The following is a 6,438-nucleotide window of genomic DNA, read 5'->3' on the forward strand; positions in this document are numbered from 1 at the left end:
ATTCTGACTTTATATGCCCACAGTTCTTTTATAAGGTATGGTATGGTCCTGTCTCTCCCTTTTAGTCTGTTGGGCTGATGGCAACATGTCATGGGCATCTGACCAGTCTGACTGCATTTAGAAATTGGGACATGGGAATTATCAATATATCATACAGCACCACTGTCACCATTTAGTCACCATCTCCTTCAGTTGAGTTGCCATGGAGTTATTGCATAGTTTTTGCAAAATAACAGTGTTATTTTAAGAGAGCTATGCAATTAACTCCTGTCATTAGTCCATGGAGCTCACTTAGTCATTAATAAGGCTGTTTGTTGGAATGATAGTTAGCTTACTGAATTCCCATTGATGGAAAACTTGTGAGGTTTGATTTTACTGGATGATACAATATGTTTCTGTGGAATAAGAGCAAGCATGCAATACTGATACTAGATGACAACACAGAGGCTGAATGTCAGGAGAAAATTAGCACTTCACTTGAATGTGTTTGAGTGGCTTTGCTTCATTCCTCTGGCAAGAGTGACCAAATTATAAGAGGCTTTTTTTCCATGCTGTTTAGCCAACAATGTTGTGTGTTAGCCTGCAGCATGATGTCTAAACTTGGAAATTTCATTGCTCTGAAGGCGAACTAAACACTTTCTTTTTAGAAAGCCTGTGTCCATTTCCTTCCAATAAAAAAATATTTTATTCAATCTCTGTCAGTTTCCTATGAAGAATCATCTTTTCCTTTGCAGTTGATATGCCACTGACCTCCTTAAACACACTAGAAATACTTACAGGAAGGAAGGAAGGAAGGAAGGAGACCTTAGTGTAAGCGCAAACCTGCCACTGAGAATCAAAGGTGAACAGAAACCCTGAAATGTTCAGATCCTTTTCCTTTTATTTTCTTTCTTTTTTGTTTTGTTTTTTACCTTTCCAGTTCTCTAGAAGTCACATGAGAAAAGCTATTGATCACTATATACTCCAGCTGGCACTGGAGATACCAGCACAGAAATCTTACAAGGAAGCCTTTTATAGTACTTCCAGTCTAAATTTAGAGACTAAATAGACTTGGGTAATTTGAATATGCATCCACACTGCTGTGAAAGAAACCTGAATACAGAGCCTTTGGGAATTTGCCTATAAATCTACTCAAAAGCATCTAACTTCAAATCAAGTTATTTTCCCACTTCAGGATATGGTGAGAGAATTGAGCCTCACCCTAAGAAATAGGCTAAACAGTTTATAGAAGTTAATATTGCCTCTGCAACTGAAAAGAGAACAGCCCGAACAAGGGCGTTGCAGTCTTAGGAAAGTATTTCTAGCATTATTCAATGATTTTTTTTTTTTGTTCCTAACTATATTTGAAAAAATACATAAAAGTATGCATTTTATGAATCAATCTCCAAATCTATGATTACTAAGAGCTTTGTTAGCTTGGCTCCCTTATTTGGCTCCTCTGTAGCTGGAGATCTGTGTCATGCGCCTGGCTGACCTCCCAGCACCACCTACTTCCACTGAATTAGATGCCATGGGATCCCACCCAAAGGAGTCAGTCCTCCCTTGAAACAATGAATAATTCTTATGAGACACAACTGGAACAGTGTTGCAGGGGCACGGGAAGCCCTGATAACATCGCTCAAGCCACAGCATTCCTTTGTGTCAGCAGACACAAGTGGGATGTTCCATCCTAAGCCTTACAGAGCAAAAGGAAGTGGGCCTTGAAACACAATGTTCATTGAAATTGGCTTTCATCTGAGGAATCTCATAGTGTTAACTACTGCTTGGTGATGTGCATTCCATGTGTAGCTGCGTTCTTCTGATGCATTTCCTTTGTTTGTTCCAGAGGGATAGCAGCACCTTAAAGCAGACACACAGTATAATTAAGTAAAAAGCATTAGTCTGTGCTTTGAAAAATATTAGGGTGAGGTAACAAATGTGTCTTAGCCTATAGTGAAAGCAGATGATATTCCTAATTGTCACCCCATCTCCTCCCCTCTCTGCATGAGTATTGCACTTGTTTAATGAGTACTGCACTTGTTGATAAAACAGGTTAAAGGCATGTGAATCTATTGCCAATCATCCTGTGAGAATCTGCACTTAGTGGATAGTTTTTCACTACAAGCAAAGGTCATGTATGCTCACATTGCTGTAAGACTTAAAGGGTACATGGCTTGAGAATAGTGCTATTACATGGAGGAAACTATAGCTACTTAGAAACTGCTATGATTTACAGTTACGTCACTATGTTTTGCATGTTACAGATGGTGTAGAACAGTGGGGCCCAAAATCTTTGGCAAGTGCCACAAATTAGCTTCACACCTTCCCCAAACACCACTCCAATCCTTTTCCTCTGCCCAATCTGCCACTCTTGTTTTCTGTTCCCTATTCTGTGCACCCTGCCCAAAACTCAGGCTGTGCTTTCTGCTTCCTCCCCTTTCTACTGCTGTGCTGCTTGCCCATGCCATTTCTGGCACACCTGCCACAGGTTGGCCAAGCCAGTGTAGAAAATCACCATCATCAAGGAAAAGTCATTTTACCCATGAAACTATAACACCATGCTTCTACTTTTACTTTGTGCTTTACTTTTCACAGTGCTACAACTTAAAGTGCTATTTCAGGTTTTGTTGGCTTTGTTGTCATTTGCAAAAAATTATAATCAAATGCACTTGTAAGTGCTTAGCAAATATCTAAGCAAAGAGTTGCTTTCATGGACAAAGCTGCGTTACCATTATGTGTTACTGTTTATGTGCAACATGTAGGTATATGATCAAGTATGCCAGTATAAGGACAGTAGGAGCTTCTAAGAAGCTAATGTTCTTGGTGAGTCTCCAGGGAATAAATTGCCCATTGTGTTACAGGCACAGCAGGGCACAGCATAAAGACACAGGCACATCTACTTCTTCTTTGGCATCCCTTAATCAGAAAATGAGTCAAAAGGATTCAAACTGCAGCAGGATGACCTCGATAAGAGGGAACTCTGCTTCAGTACACTACTTATTAGATCTGGGCCTGACATCAAACCTTGGACCAGACTAGGCCTGCACTTGGAACAGATCTGCAATCCAGATCTGAAAATGTATTTTGATGTTTGGGCCCTATGCCACTACTTACCATGCTGACAATTTATCAGTCAGAGAAGAGAATTCCAGGCCAGAAGGAGATTGTGTGCACGTGGGCGGGTGGGAGATTAGCAGTTTCCAAAATAGAATAATTTCACAGCTCATTTTAGAAACAAAGTTTATTTTAAAAATGTCATATCTCTAAACACTTCACTGACAAACCCCTGCCGTGCTGCCCACGGAGAATTTGTGAGAAAGGAGTCTGAGCTCCAGCAGCCTCTAGTGAATAAGTATTACTCAGCTTTGCGGGAAGGGGAGGGCAGAAGGAAGAAGAATCTTATCCTGCTCTTGAGCACCTTCATCTCAAATACCAGATGTCATGAGACTTCATGAGTAAGTGATGAACTGCGGTGGGAGTAAGGAATGTACGGCAGCTGTGCTAGACAGGAGCCAATGGAAAAATCAGTAAAAACAGAGAAATGAACCACAAGATCAGAGGAAAACAAATTAGAAGTTATGAGTCAAAGACGGAACTCAAATGGCCTTTAAACGCTCTGTAACTTTGAAGTGTTGTTTTCCTCACTCCATGGGTGCTGACTGAAAACAAGTGGCCAGAAGGCAGGGACAAAGAAAGTGGCAAGGTTCAGACCAATAATCAAAGGATAATTCAGGCTGATGTGTGAAGCACATTAGTAATCATCGGTATTGTAGTAGGGTTCAAAGGCATCAACCACATTTGGGCCTCCTTGCGTTAGGTGCTGCACAAACACACAACCCTTGTTCAAAGAATTTTTACACTATGGAATAACATATCTCTCAAGACATGTTTTAAGGCTTTCCTACCACAGTCATTTAACAACAGGTTTGACAAAAGACTCAAAACCACACCGTAAGCAGCAGTCCATCATAAAACAAGATGGATTCTGGATCCTAATAAGTAGATGAGTACTAAATTATCACATCTAGCCACCGTATCATTTGTCTAAATAATAATATCAGATGAAATGAGCTGTTGCACACAGAAGCTCAAGCCTCTCTGATTCAATTAGTTTATAATTAGGGTGTCAAGATGCAGCCCATGGAGCCCTGTAATCCAACCTACAGTGCATAGGGCTGGGCCAGTGTACTGCATGCAGCACCCATGCCAGACTGGCTCTGTATGCTGGATCCAGCACGCAAGGCTGGTCTGTGGCCCTGATCCAATCTTTAGACCAGCCCCACACCCCTTATCTTTCCCAGAGGGCCAAAGGAGTTTGATACTCTTGGTCTATAAGATGTACCTCTATACTGTCTTCTGCCTAACTTCAGACTAACACAGCTAACTACCATTCTATGCCAAATTATTCTTGGGTATATGTGAACAGTAAAAATCCATCTAGTATCCAGGACATTAACATTTTCTAGCTATAATAGGTAGTTAGTCTACTATGAACCTGAATCAGTCTATTCTACTAACCTCTGAACCATACCAATGAAAGTTCATGCCTCTCTGAATCAGTTAGTTATTCATGTGCCAGCATGTGCCTGAACCACTATGAAATGGCATCTGCATCTGAAAGGGACCTATGGGTGACAATCGACCAGAAGATGAACATGAGCCAACAGTGCAACGAAGTCATCAGCAGGGCGAATAGAACTCTGGTGTGTATCAGCCAATATGTTGCCAGCAGATTCAGAGAGGTGCTTCTTCCTCTCTACTCAGCCTTGGTGAGGCTGCAGTTGGAGTACTGTGTCCAGTTCTTGACACTGCACTTCAGGAAGGATGTGGATAAGCTTGAGAGGGTACAAAGAAGGACCACCCATATGATTAGGGACCTGCAGGATAGGCCCTATGAGGAGAGACTCTGGGAACTGGGTCTGTTCAGTCTGAGTAAGAGAAGACTGAGAGGTGACTTGATAGCCACCTACAAGTACGTCAGGGGTGAACACCAAGATCTAGGGGAGCAACTCTTCAGGAAGGCACCCCTTGGGAGGATGAGGACCAATGGGCACAAGCTAAATAAGGAAAAATTTAGGCTGGACATAAGGAAAAACTTCTTTTCCATATGAGCAACTAGAATCTGGAACACACTCCCAGCAGAGTTGGCACAGTCACCATCCTTGGAGGTGTTCAAGAGGAAGCACCTTGTTGAAATCATTTGAGCCCAGTAACCTCCTGCCCAATGCCCATGGCAGGGGACTGGACTTGATGATCTTACAGGTCCCTTCTGGACCTTTGATTATGTGATTCTATGAAATGGTTATAGCTGTTGTGGGTAGAATTGCTGCAACTGATTTTTTTTTTTTTTTGCTTTGCTATAGCCCCTGTAGTTCATTTTTAAATGAGAGGGATGGTGAGGAATTTCTCTGCCTTCACATTTCAGCAATTTAGCATTTTCAGCAGATTAGAATCATCTTATAGTGGCAGTGGTCAAACACCAGTACTATCTGGTAGTTATTTGGCTGTCTGCCTGAGTGGACATATCATCTAGAGCACTGTTTCTCAACCCATCATATGCGTACCCCTACGGGTATGCAAGACATGGGCAGGGGGTACACAGGTGCTGTGTTTTGGTCTTTGCCTGCTCAGGCCAGAAGTTCTGGCTGCCACCCCTCCCACCGTGTCTGGTGTGCCAGGACCTTCACTCCCCAGCGTCAGTGTGCCAGAGGACAGGGAGGGAGGCCCTGCACAGTCTGCTTTGCCCCGGGCTGCAGTGGAAAAAGTGGGACTCAGCTCACGGCAGCAAAACCAGAAGTGCCATGGTGGGACTTCTGGTTTCGCTTTTGCCGTGTCAATCAGCAGGGGGTACATAAGGTGCCAAAGGTTGAGAACCACTGATCTAGAGCTATATCATGAACCCACTAATGTGATTTTCATCCTTGTTAATATTTTCCAGGGAGAAGCCAAAGAACAAAAGAAAGCTGAATTATTCTTCAGCTATCTCAGGATGTAGTTGATTGCTAGGTTGGTGTACTGCACAGGGGTTGCTGCTGTTCATGGTGTGGTTGTCCTATTAAGAAACACAACCAAATCAGCTGGAAATAGCAATTAGTACCATAAAGAACCTAGAACAGGAAATTGAGTCATAATAGTCTTCAAGCTTAGCATGGTAGGAGATCCTACTAACAGTTATGTGCTGCTGAGAGGTGGTCTGTTCCCCCCAAGAATAGACCATGTGAGATTTAAGGAGATATTACTGGCAAAGGCTAGATGCTGCAGAGACCCTCTGTGTATTTCCATTTCCTCAAAATAAGAGAGATCTTTGAATTTAGTCTCCATTTAAAAGAGTTGTGCTCAAGTCATCCAGCCATGCAGGCCATATGACTGTTGTAGAGACAGTCTGTAGGCCATATCTGGTGTGCAGATTTGGTCCTTGATCCCTATCCAGCCCATGGAGTTGGTGTACAAGCCTGACCC

The sequence above is a fragment of the Alligator sinensis genome, unplaced genomic scaffold (assembly GCF_000455745.1).
Source record: "Alligator sinensis unplaced genomic scaffold, ASM45574v1 scaffold1172_2, whole genome shotgun sequence".
NCBI classification, from domain to species: Eukaryota; Metazoa; Chordata; order Crocodylia; family Alligatoridae; genus Alligator; species Alligator sinensis.